We start from the raw sequence: 14,383 nt of genomic DNA on the forward strand, positions 1-14,383 counted from the left end.
AAATAATTTAAAAAGGCCTAGTGTTGCAATGAAAGTTAATTGCCACTATATGAAAAAAATATTTATTTATTTGTTTATTTATTTATTTATTTATTTTAAGAATGACAAAGAACCACTGATAATTTTAAGTTATGATGTATGATGTTCAGGTAATATGAATATGGCTGTTCATATCTGTTTTCCTAAACTGTTAAGTATAGTCAACTTTATAATCATTAATTTTACAAAATGGATGAACAAAAATCATTTTTAAGCTTAGCCAAAAAAATTGTTTAATTTTCAATTTTCAGTCCATTTATTCAAGTCTGCCAATGGGTCAAATTTGAAAAGACCTCTGAACACAGAATACCTAGGGATTTAAGGTGGCCTCTCCTTCCATTCCACAGAAGAATAAGATCTTTGAAAATGTTCTTCGGGTCCCTGTGATGGTTACAAAGCTCTACTACAGATTTGACATCAAAGAACAGGCCACACATCTAAGCTTTATTTGGACACCATGGTTGTATGAATGTGGCTCCCCTACTGGATTTCAAGCAAAGACTAGGTGAGGAAGGGCCCAACCCTTCCCACTTTTAAGAGACATAAAAAGAAACCAAAGAAAACTTTTACCACAACTTGAGATGGATAGCTACCTTAAGTTGTGACTGTATAATTGATGCTCTCTGCTCTTGAAGATTGTTTCTGATCACTGCTACCTTCATTCACTCTCATCCTTCCCACGCACATAATTCCTTCCTACCTCAACAGTCCAGATTTGTTCTGTCAAGTTAGAAGACCTTATATTCTCTAATTTCAAATAGTTTCATACAGATTTGATATATCTACAAGCCATCCTTCCCATGATTTCTAGGCATCATAACCCACCTCCCTTAGCTTTCATGATACTGCAGTTTATGATTTCTCCTCCAACATCTGACTGTTCCTCTCCTTTCTGTAAAGACTCCATAATAGATAATCCTCCAAGGTCCCCAGAACCCAATAATTAACCCCGACTCTAGTACCATGGATAGTTACCACAAAGATCTTTCTTTATTCTTTAAAAGCTCAAACTCTGAGATATCCTGTAATCTGGTCCAACTAATTTATCTCCCTCATCTTTACCCCCCTGGCCAAATGGATATTCTCCAACCAAATATGTTTCTTAATAGAAAAGGCACTTAACAGACTGATGGGTGCAGACATTGAGGAGGGATGTTGATTTTGGTGTCAATTAGATGTGTATTTAAGCATCTAAAACCAGATTCCCTTATAAAGAATACCAGTAAATTCTGATTTCAACAAACTGGGTTCCTGATACCTTCAACTCTCCCCACTCAAGTTTTTTTCTTTAGTCTTCATTAGCATTGCACGTGTATCTTACTCTCTTCCTTGAAGAAACATTTTTTTTTCCTTGAGCCTCTTTTTCCCCCTAGATTTTGCCATATGTTGCTTACCAACAAATCTTCCTTATAACAAAAGTGTTCTCTCAACTCTGCACACCTCAAGAAAATTCACCACTCACATTCTTGAAAACAGTCTATACTCTTTTCTTCAGTTTGCACACTTACAAATATCCTCCAATCTAAATTTTGCTCATTCCTCTAATATGATGCTGCTCTCTAAAAAGGTTGCCATTGACTTCCTAGTGGTCAAATCAGGACATTTTCCAGTAGTTATTTCTCCATTTTGAAACTATCCAGTCGTTAATCCATGCTATAGAAGACCATGATGGTTGGCCTACTCAGCATCCACTGACCCATCCTATTCTTTCCAGATCCCCATCTGACTCAGGTACCCAGACTGCCCCATGACATCCACCAGACTCAGGGAAACATGAACTATTACCAATGAATGTTAGATAAATTAAACCAAAGCACTCAGAATTCCTTTCTTTTTCCATTTTGATGAAAATTTGGTGATTTCACAGCATCCTAGACAGATATCTGACATAAAAATTTTGCATTACTGGTTTCATTCCTCTGGCAGTTCTATCATGATTCTGATAGTTACAAAACTATTTTCACAGAGAAACAGAAAGGGGCCCACTCTCCAACTCTTACTGCCATGATGGTGAGTTTATATCACCAGCCTCTATTCATATTTTCTCTTTGTCTGCTAAGTCTTTCTTTAGGTCTTATGTCTCTTGCCCCAACTCTTGAACATCAATCTCTCTGTCTTCATAATAAGTGCAGTTGGCACAAGGGCAGTGACCTTCCTTTTATGCTTCCTTTTCTTTCTACGACTGCCAAGCAGGATCGCCACATGGATTGCCAAATAATCCCTTAAAATTATTCCACTTAGGGGTGCCTGGGTGGCTCAGTTGCTTAAGTGTCTATCTTCAGGTCAGGTCAAGATGTCATGGTTCATGAGCTCAAGCCCGATATTGGGCTCTGTGCAGACAGCTCAGAGCCTGGACCCTGCTTCGGATTCTGTGTCTCCCTCTCTCTCTGCTCCTCCCCCACTTTTCTTCCTCTCTCTCTCAAAAATAAACATTATTTTTTTTAATTATCCCACTAAGTTATCACAGTAACCCTATAAAATAAGACACATATCATCTTGCAAATAGAGAAACTGAGTCCCACAAAGACTTGACTATCCAAATTTACATATGTAAAAGTAACAGAGGTCAATCTAGAATCTAGTCAGTGCATCTATATTTGCTGAGCACCAGCATTCAGCAGGGGCTCCAACCCTACTTTCAGAATCTGTTGATATAGCATGGATGAAAGAAAATCAACTTCATTTTCTTTCCAGCCACAAGTTGGGTAAGTATGTTACGCCTTAAGCCTCAGCTCTTTCCTCTATAAAATAAAGGTGTCAGATGAATAATCTCCACGAACCTTCACATCTGGTGATGTCACACAGTGCTCTGTAAACTATCATCAGAGTGACCAGCTCTGAATCATGGACAAAACTAATCCACTTGTTCATTGGCCAAGTATTTAATGAATACATGCTGAGTGCTGTACATGTTTTTAGGTATTTGGAGATCATAAGAAACAACAAGGCAGACATGCCTCCTCTGTCATGGAGTTTCCAATCTAGTAGGAAGGGACAATACAGAAATATAATAACAATCAAGATAATTTCCAGACACTGAAAAGTACAGTTAATTGAATTATTAACCCCTTCCCTGAGGACATGACATCCGAGGTGAGATTTAATGGAAAGTCAGGCACATAAAGGAAAAATATTCAGCAGAGGAAACAAAGTTCTTAGAAAAGTGTGGCACATCATTAGTTTCATTACTTAGGAAGACTAAACACTTAGTGCTTTGTTCTTCTTCATTTTCTTCTGTGATTAGACATATGGAATGTAATTATTGCCTTTCACCTGCCAGGAGGGTGTGAATATTAATCTGTCCTCAGGAGTACATTTTTTTAGGTGCTAAGAATGGCTTCTTTAATCAGCCATCAAGGACTATAATGAAAGAACTGAAGGATACAGGGAGTGCCTTTGAGACTGACAAGAAAGGAGAGTATAGGGATCCTATAAGGTTAATGAGAAAGGGACAGAAGTCAGAGGCCACTTGTAGTCACAGACATTACATCCTACACCATGCCAAGAAAGGGCTAAAATTTTAGAAGCCAAGATATGGCATATCATGAATTACCAAATGAGGTTGGATCCCAGGGAAAAGAATCCCCAACTTAGGAGAGATTCCTGTGCTTCAAAATCCAGTCAAGGTGATGTAATAAGCTTACATGTTAAGGCCCACACTTTATTTTTTTTTTAAGTTTATTAATTTTTTTTAATTTTTTTTAACGTTTATTTATTTTTGAGACAAAGAGAGACAGAGCATGAATGGGGGAGGGTCAGAGAGAGAGGGAGACACAGAATCTGAAACAGGCTTCAGGCTCTGAGCGGTCAGCACAGAGCCCGACGCGGGGCTCGAACTCACGGACCTTGAGATCATGACCTGAGCCGAAGTCGGCCGCTCAACCGACTGAGCCACCCAGGCACCCCTAAGTTTATTAATTTTGAGGGAGAGGGAGAGAGAGAGAGAGAGAGAGGGAGAGAGAGCATGAGCAAGGGGAGGGGCAGAGAGAGAGACTGGAGAGAGAATCCTAAGGAGGATCTGCGTTGTCAGTGCAGAGCCCGATGTGGGGTTCAGTCTCAGGAACTGGGAGATCATGACCTGAGCCGAAATCAGCAGCCAGATGCTTAACCAAATAAGCCATGCAGGTGCCCCTACACTTTGATTTAAACACCTATCAAAATTAAATATAAATAAATATATGAAAAGTTATAAAATGATCTCTAAAAGAAGACAAATAGTGTAAAGCAGAAACTAATGAAAATGCAAAGCATATAAAATTAACACTTTAGGATTGCTGAGGCCCAGGACCAGAGAGACAGAGGTTGCCTGAGGGCCATGCACTCACTGCTTAAAATTTAGGACAGGAAGGGTAAAGGAGAGGAGAAAAGCCTGCAGTTGACTGCTATCTGCATAATAGGTAATGAGAAACTTCCTTTCTATAGCTTAAAAAGATTAGATACTGCCTCATTACCAGTACCTAGAAGTATCCAGAATTTCCTTGATGTTGCTCTGGGTAACGTAGCAAGTAATATAAAACCTAGTTCTGGACTAAAAACCTTTATAGGTCCTAGAGAAACTAAGATTAAAAGAAAAAAAAAATTCATTTCAGTCAGAGAAAATCACCAAAACAAAAATCTCAAGCTGAGGGGGGAAAAATCTCTAAAACATATGACAGAAACTAATAGGAAGATAGGCAAACAATAAATCAACAACTTACAAAATTCAATTCAGATGAATTAATATTATCGAATAGTCTGAAAAAGACTTCAAAATAAGTAATGAGAAGATCCTCAAAATAAAAATATCTTTAAAATGGAAGAAGACATATGAAGCAAAAAGAAAAGTTATCTGTATATATGAAAGTATCAGGTGTAACTTTCGTAAATAAAAAGTAGTCATGAAGTAAAGTCAATGGAACAGATAAACTCCAGAATGGACACAGTCAAAAACAGAGTCAGTAAATTTGACAAAAGTATTAAAGAATTCAGCTAGAGTGCATGAAAAAGGAGTAATCATTCTTAAAGAATTAAGAAGAGACAGACGGATTAGATACATTAGAGGTACACATATATGTCTGATTGGAGTGGCAGAAGGATAGAAAAGGATGTTAGAGAAGGAATATTCAAAAATATACACACTAAATATTTTCTAGAATAAAAGATAAGCAAGAATTCTCAATTTCAACATGCAGAGTACTGAGCAGGATTAAAAAAAAATTCATATGTAGACATATTTAAATAAAACTGCAGAAATTGTGTATGAAGAGAAAAAAACCCTATCTGATAAACATAAAAAAGGTTACAATGCACAAAGAGATAACAATAAACATCATCAGCTTATATCACATAGAGTGCTGGCTGAACACAATTATCAAGATAAAATTGTTTACAGAGCTAAACTGCCATTAGAGATAAAGCAGAAAAAACATTAACACAAAATTTTACATACATAATGACTAAGAAGATGGGAAACCCTCTAGAAGACCTCTGGGAAAACTACCAAATGATGATCTCATAGAAGAAAGGTTACCCTAGGAGGAGGAAGGCAGGCAAAAAGGTAGGAAATAAAGAACAGAGAATAAATTTCCCAGTTACAAACTGACTAAAGGTTTAAAACAAGTATTCCTCTGAGCAGGATATAAAAGTAACCAGCAAGCACTTGAAAGATGTTCAATAGCGTTAGTCATTAGGGAAATGTAACTCAAAAGCAAGAGATACCATTTTACACCCAATAAAATGGTTATAATAGACAAGACAATAGCAAGTGTTGGTGAGGATATGGAGAAATTAGAACCCTCATAGCATTGTTGCTGGGATGGCACTTTGGAAAATACTTTGGCAGTTCTCTCAAAATATTAAACAGAGTTACCATTTAACCTAGCCATTTTACTTGGAAGTGAATACCCAAGAGAAATAAAAACATATGCCTACACAAAAATTGTTACACCAGTTTTCATAGCAACATTATTCTAACAGACAAAAAAGTAGAATCAAACCAATTGTCCATCAACTGGTCAATGGGTAAAATTAATGTGGTATCAACAATATTCATACTATAATGGAATATTATTTGTTTGGTAATGAAAAAGGAATGTTTTACTGATACACGCTACAACATGGATGAACCTTGAAAAAAATTCTGTAAAATGAAAAAAGCCAGACACAAAAGGTCACATATCACATGATGCCATTTATATGAAATGTACAGAATAGGCAACTCTATAGAAACATAAAGCAGATTAGTGATTGACAGGGGCTAGGAATGGGGAGAATGGAGAGTGACTGCTAATGGATATGGAGTTTCTCCTTGGGGTGATGAAAATGTTCTGGAATCAGATGGTGGTGATGGTGGCACAACCCTGTGAATATAACAAACTACCAAATTGTACACTTCAAAAAACAATTTTTTTGGTATGCGAATTATCTCTAAATAAAGCTGTTATTTTTAAAGTTTGGGTGCATGGATACAGCTAAAACAGTGTTTATGTGAAAATTTGTAAACTTAAGCTCATACTTTAGAAAAGAAAAAAGCCCGAAATCTAAATACCTAAACATCTGCCACAAGAAGCTAGAACAGCAAATCAAAGCTAAGAAATAAAAACAGAAATCAATGAAATAGAATACAAATATGCATAGAAACAATACCTGGACAATTGCTCTTATGAAAAGATTAATATGAAAAGAGTAATAAATTGATAATAATTTATAAAATTAAGGGAATAAAGAGGGAAAACACAAATTAACAATATTTAAAGTCAAGTGAGGTTATTACTACAGAATCTACAAATATAAAAATGTTAACAAGAGGATATTATGAATGACTTTATACTAATAAATTGACTATCTGGATGAAATGGAAAATTCCTCAAAAAGCAGTTTACCAAAGCTGACCAAAGGAAATATAAATTCTGAATAATTTAATACTGCTTAAAGAAATTGAATCCATTATTGTAAACTTCCCACCAAGAACACTCAAGGCCCACAGGTTTTCATCACTGAATTCTTTTAAACATATAAGGAAGAAATAATTCTAAACTTTTGCAAAACTTTCTAGAAAATAGTAAAGAGAGGAAGCTATCCTTTTTGTGATGCCAGCACAACTTTGTTTCCAAAATATAACTTTCATTTCTCATGATCATAAATGCAAAATTCTTAGCAAAGTATCCGTAATCCTATGACACCAAAAGCACAAGTAACAAAAGAAAATAGATAAATTGAACTTCATCACAATAAAAACTAGTTATGCAAAGGACATTATCAAGAAAGGAATAAGACAACTCCCAAAATGGGTGAAAATATTTCTAAATCATATATCAATAAGAATCTAGTATCCAGAATATATTTAAAAACACAGTTCAAAAACAACAAATCACCAACCCAATTTAAAAAAGGATAAACATTTGAATAGACATTTCTCCAAAGAAAATAATCAAATGGCCAAGAAGCACATGAAAAGATGCTCAACATCATAGTCATTAGGGATATGCAAATAAAAACCATAAAGAGGTATCACCTCATACCCACTAGAATGGCTATGACCAAAGAAATAGAAAGCACATGTGTTGGTAAGGATGTGGAGGAATTCTTACCCTGTTACATTGCTCATGGGAATATAAAATGGTGCCACCACTGTGGAAAATGATTTGGTGGTTCCCCCAACCCTTTAAATATATAATTACCATATGACTATGTAATTCTACCCCTAGATATATATCCACCAGAATTAAAGGCAGTTGCTCAAATAAAACCTGTACACAAACAATTCACAGCAGCACTATTCACAATAGCCAAAAGATGGAAATAACCCAAGGGTCTTTCAACTGATGAATGGAGAAACAAAATTGGGTATATGCATGTATATATGCATGTGGCCATAAAAAGTACTTACACATGCTACAATGTGAATGAATCTTGCTCAGTGAAAGAAGCCAGATACAAAGGACCACTTACTCTATGATTCCATTTATAGGAAATGTCCAGATAGACAAATCCATAGAGATGGAGGGTAGATTAATGATTGCCAGGGCCTAGAGACAAGGGGGAATAGGAAGTGGTTGCTTAATGGGTATAGGATTTCCTTTTGTAGTGATAACAATGCTCTGGGACTAGACAGTGGTGATAATTGCACAACATTGTGAGTGTTATTAAACACTGCTGAATTTTACATCTTGAAATTGTTAAGATGGTGAATGACATTACATAAATTGCACCACAGTAAACAAAATGCAAATCGAAATCTAGTGATACATAAAAAATCAAATATATCCAGCATCAAATAGAGTTTATTCCAGGTATGAAAAGATGTTTTAACATTTAAAAAGATATCACTGTAACTCGTCACAGTAACTGAAAGAGAGAGAACATACATTTGATCATCTGATAGATTCAGAAAAGTAATTTATAGTTAATTTTAAAATGCTACAGTCCTTTGCAATAAAGTTAATGAGAATACAGCAAACTTCCTGGACACATGATTTCAAAATAAAGTGAATAGTGTCCTACACATTAGCAACAGACAATTAGAAAAGATAATAGGATGAACTATCCCATTTAACCTAATAATGAAATTTGTCAAGTACTTAAATATAAATCTAACCAAAAATGCATAAATTCTACCTAAAGGAAATTACCAAATGTTATTGTAGAACAGAAGAATCTTGAATACATGGAGAGCTATTCCATGCTTTTACATGGGCAGATTCAATATCATAAAAATGTCGATTTTCCCCAAAGTAATCTATTATTTCTTAATACAATTTTGATAAAAGTCCTGGAGCTCTCATGGAACTTGACAAGCTGATACTAAAATTTATAGAAGATTAATGGGCCAAAAATATCTGAAACAATTTTGAAGAATAATAAGGTAGAAGACTACCTACCAGATAGCAGGAGTCACTATAAAGCTGCAGTGATTAAAATAGTGCTGAATGGAAGCAGAGATAGAAAAATACACCAGTGGAAGAGAGTTTTCTGTTTTTCCCAGAAGCAAATGCACAAGTATATGGAAAACTGGGTGTATGACAGAAGTGGCATTTCAAAGTGGTAGGAAAAAGTGTCTAGTATTCAATAAATGATAATGGGAACATTGTTTCCTATATTAAAGTATTAAATAAAGTTAAATTTATGCCTCAGAAAATTTATGAAATATACTTTCAAGAGATGAAGATCTAAATGGGAGCATCAAACCTTAAAATGCTTAACAGAAACTATAGGAATATGTTTTCTTTTACACAGAATAAAAAGGATTTCTTATGTTAACAATAAGAAAAAAACTCACAAGTTGATTCATTTAAAAATTAAAACTTCTATACAACAAATAATTCCATAAATAAACTAAAAAGACAAGCCACAAACTGAAACAAAAAAGATATTAAAAAGTCTTTACCCAGCAAAGAATTTATGAAAGCCCTGTAAGTTAAAAAGTGCATGACAGGGGCACCTGGGTGGCTCAGTCAGTTAAGTGGCCAACTTCGGCTCAGGTCATGATCTCACTGGTTGGTGAGTTTGAGCCCTGTGTCGGGCTCTTTGCTGCCAGCTCAAGCCTGGAGCCTGCTTCGGATTCTGTGTCTCTCTCTCTCTCTCTCTCTCTCTCTCTCTGCCCCTCCCCCACTCACACTCTGTCTCTCTCAAAAATAAAATGGACACTAAAAAAATATTTTTTGAAGTGAATGACAGACAATACAACAGGAAAGGAAGAAAAAAAAAAAGGTTGAGGGCAAGATGCTCCATGACACCAGTAACACCAGTAATAAAGTAAATGCAAATTTAATTTTCAAATAAATAGCACAGCATCCCCCTCAGATTGGCTAGAAACGGGAAATCTGCCAACGCGAAGTGTGAACAAGGATGAGGAAAGATAGTAGTCGTCGTACAAGGGCAGTAGGAAGTAATAGGCTACCGTCACTATGGGAAAAGGTCCAGCAGTAGACAGCCAGTTTGCAGGGCTGTGCGTCCTTTAACACAGCAAACCCACTTGGAGGTCTGCACCCGGGAGAAAAACGCACCTATCAAAATGAGACATGCACGAAGATAGTTACCAAGCACCGATTTGTCACAGAAAAACAAAAGAGGAGAAAAGCTACCCATCAGTAAGACAATGGGTAAATAGATTATAGTACTTTATATAACAAGGATATCACACAGTAGTTAAAATAACAGAGTCTCAGTTAAACATCCCAAAACATAATCTGAAGTAAAACATAAGGTTGATACATACAACCTGACAGCGCTAAAATAAAAAAATTCAAATCCACAAAAGAATACTATTTATCATTTGTGAATACCTGCATATCTGAAAAAAAGGAAGTAAAAAAAACATATGAGTAGATAGACAGGAAGAATTCTTACCAACTTTAGGATTGTGGTTACTTTCTGGGAAAGGGGAAAAATTGAGCTCAGACTGTATTTGTATGGTTTGGTTTCTTAAACAAACAAACCAAATAGCTAAAGCAAATGTAAGAAAATGTTAAGGTTTGGTAAATCTGAATGGGTATTTGTTATGTAAGCTCCTGACCTTTAAATAAAAGTTTGCAATGTTTCAAAGAAGTGTTTTTTTTTTTAAAAACAAAGTTTTCCTGCCTCAAGAATGTCTCGATTCTCAACTTTCCCTGTTTCTGTCAGCCCTAGACGAACATGGCCCTTGAGTTGGAACTAGATTGATTTAACATTTTACAAATATTCCTCAAAAGGCTGAATTTTAGGCTTCATGTCCATTATACATTCATATCATAGAAGTGGGAGGTAAAACAGTAACTCAAAGGGCAAAGGCACCAGATTTAGTCCTTAAGAGGCTGAGAAAAAGCTTAAAACCACATCAAGGTCCAGCGTCGGAAAAATAATAAATTATCACAGTACAACCAAAATACAATACATAGTAATTAAAAATTATGTTTTCTAAGAATGTGAATGGCAGGACACAGTAGCAAATCTTACAATTTTATGTTAACTGAAAAACATAGAATGAAAAATTAACACAGTAGCATGTTTTGAACCATGTAAACACACACAATAGGAAAAAAAAAAAAAGGCCTAGAAAGATCCCTCAAGCTTAGTGTTTCTTACTTCTAATTCACTGTTTTATACTTACCCAAACTTTTTCAAATGTGCGTTTATTCCTTTTATATTTAGATATAAATCCATTAAAGACACATTAAAATGAAGAACGGCAATTCACCACTTCTCTAACATAAAAAGAAATTATCGTTTACTAAAGGTGCTTTTCTCTAGCTCTCAGACGTGAACTGGTATTTTCTCTTCTGTTCTGACACATGGTGCATCTGCTTCACATTTTAATCTTGATCAAAAATATGATATGCTGCTTATTTACTTAGACATTAGAATGCTCAGCCCCTGGCATTGCTCTCTCTTCCTTTAAACAGAATCATTTTCTTGTCTGATCTTCATAGAATCTCTCACTAAGCTTCCCAGGTAGACCCTGGCTCCCGGGCAGGTGGATACTTCACTGTTAAGACATTCAGCACTTAACAAATGTTCAAATGTTATTCTTTAAAAAAAAAAAAAAGGAAAGGTAAACTGAAGAATGTAATTAGGTAAGAGTTGTGTTCTCTCTCCTCAGCTATTTTCTTAGGAACATAGAAAACGAGAAAGGAAACAAGCAAGTGGAAGGAAGGGAGTCGGAGGGGGGCAGACTAGATAAACTATCATAATTAAAATACTCTCCTGGGCACCTGGGTGGCTCAGCCTATTAAGTAACTGACTTAAGCTCAGGTCATGATCTCCCAGTTTGCAGATTCGGGTCCTGCGTCAGGGTGTCTGCTATCAGTGGGGAGCCTGCATTAAATCCTTCGTTCCCCCCCCCCCGCTTGTCCTTTCTCTCAAAAATAAGTAAGCCATATAAAAAAATTAAAATACTCTCCAAAATCCCTGGTTACATTTGCATAGAGACTGCAGCAGAGTGGTCGTTTGAAACTGGTAAGAAAATGAGGGCATCACACAGAGATTAAGAAATGGGTTTGAGGTTAGTTCACACTGGACAGGTTACGACTAGGAAACTTATTTAATATCTTGGGTCTCAGTTTCTTCATGCATAAAATGGAGCTATAATAATCACAAAGTGAACATGAATTGTTTCTCTTTTGTCCAACATTGGTGCCTATTTCTCTATGGTTCTGAAAGGGTTGCCAGCCACAGGAAGGAAGGAAAGTCTTGCTACTATTAGCACTCACACCCCTGGCCAGCATGATCAATCCAGACATGAGCAGACATACAAGCCAAGACTGGCCAACCATAGTCCATCCATGGGATTCTTCAATTTGAAGTGGCAGGGGGGAAAAAAAAGAGGTCTTGCCCTTGGGTCCTGTGTGTGGACATAAGATGCCATCTTCATCGACCTGAAGAGAAAGATGAGCTGTGGTAGAAAAGAAAGAAGACAACACACATATAGAAGGCGATTACGAAAAACCATGAGTGAGGGCAAGAGAGGCAGGGGGCCCTGGGGCAGGGCCAAGGGTCTCAAGCAGGAAGCAAGGGGACAGGGGACAACAGGGAGTAAGACATCTAATAGCACTGCCATACCTACAGAGTAAGATGAGAAGCTGAACAAAAGCAAGCTGTGGAGAGATATGACAGATCTTAAAGGATATTCGATTGAGGAAACAGAGTTGGTGAGATAGAGGCTACTCTGGGCGCCTGGGTGACTCAGTCAGTTAACTGCCTGACTCTTGATTCTGGCTCAGGTCATGATCTCATGGATTCGTGAGACTGAGCTCCACCCCTACCCTCCCCACCCCTGCCCCCATCAGGCTCTGCTTGGACAGCATCAAGCCTGCTTGGGATTCTCTCTCCGCCCCTCCTCCACTCGTGTTGTCTCTGCCACTCTCAAAACAAACAAACAAACGAACAAACAAATAGATAGAAAGAAAGAAAGAAAGAAAGAGAAAGAGAAAGAAAGAATTTAAAAATATAAGAATTAAATCTGTGTACTCACTGTACACAGAATAAAATCCAGAACTCTCTTTTGGTATTCCAAGTACATAATGCTTTGATCTGTATCCAACTTTTCAGCCTCCTTCCTCACTATTCATACCAGCTACATGTGTCTACTGGCATTTTGGGCACAAACTTGGACCTTTTCTATTTCTTTGCCCTTGGTTCATGCTATTTCTTCACTATTGATGCTTTCCCCCATACCCATTCCCCTTTTGACATATTAGCCTTGTTTTAGCACAAAATTCAAACACACCACCCTCCAGAAGCTTTTGGAGACACCCTAGTTAATTCTTTCCCTCAAAACTATCTTGAAGATATTACTTTATTATGGCACTTACTTGCTTTTATGCCTCCATCACTTTGTGAGGATTCAGAGAACAGGAGATTTGTCTTACTCATCGTTTGAGCCCTTCCACTGAAGTTCTAAGTGATTACACATAAACAGCATCCACAAAATGTTGGTTGTATTCACCCGAACTTAAAATTACATAGCTCAGTAGCTGTTGACATTGTCATATAGAGTGGCTCCCCCGAAATATCTCCCAAACAACCTAAGACAAAACTGAGTTTCTTCTTACTGTGGGAAAGAAGAGTACTACCTTGAAAGAGTCTTCATATCCTCATTAGTTGGGAAAAACAAAGTGGAGACATTTATGTTACCTAATGTCTACTTTTAAGTATGAATTTCAATGTGGGGAGCTTAGTTAGGATTGGGTAAGAATCATGATATGGTAGTTTGATATTGATGGACACAGTATAGTGAGCATTTTGAAGGGACACGTTCAAAGGGTATTAAAATATAAACTTGTTTAATATTTTTTATCTATTGGAGGGGTGCCTGAGTGGCTCAGTCGGTTAAGCGTCTGACTCTTGATTTTGGCTCAGGTCATGATCTCACAGTTCATGAGTTTGAGCCTCATGTCAGGTTCTGCACTGGCAGTGCAGAGTCTGCTTGGGAATCTCTCTCTCTCTGCCCTTCCCCACTTGTATTGTCTCTGTCTCTCTCAAAATAAATAAATGCTAAAAAAAAAAAAAAATACCAAAAGATTTTGTTTTTCTGTTGGAGAGTTGATGGGTCGTCAGAATGCAACATAAAATCATTCATTATATGTATCTTCTTGGGCGAGCTTTTTCTGAAAGAGTAAAGTTATATTGATGAAGACAGTATAATAGTAGGATCATGTTAATGTGGATAGTAAGCTGTGTAGGAGGTAGATGGCTTCTTTCTTCACATCAAGGAAAATTTGCCAGGCATCCAGTAACAGTATTTTAAGGATAGATTTTAGATGAAAGTGAACAGAAATAAAACATCCAAAGCTTCTTTATTGTTTCATCATCCTATGTCTCTTCCAATAACCAATTTCCTCATTCTTTCAAATGAGACGAAACAGCTGGAGCACTGTCTTCTGATTCCAAC

The sequence above is a fragment of the Panthera onca genome, chromosome A1 (genome assembly GCF_046562875.1).
Source record: "Panthera onca isolate mPanOnc1 chromosome A1, mPanOnc1 haplotype 2, whole genome shotgun sequence".
In the NCBI taxonomy this organism is placed as follows: domain Eukaryota; kingdom Metazoa; phylum Chordata; class Mammalia; order Carnivora; family Felidae; genus Panthera; species Panthera onca.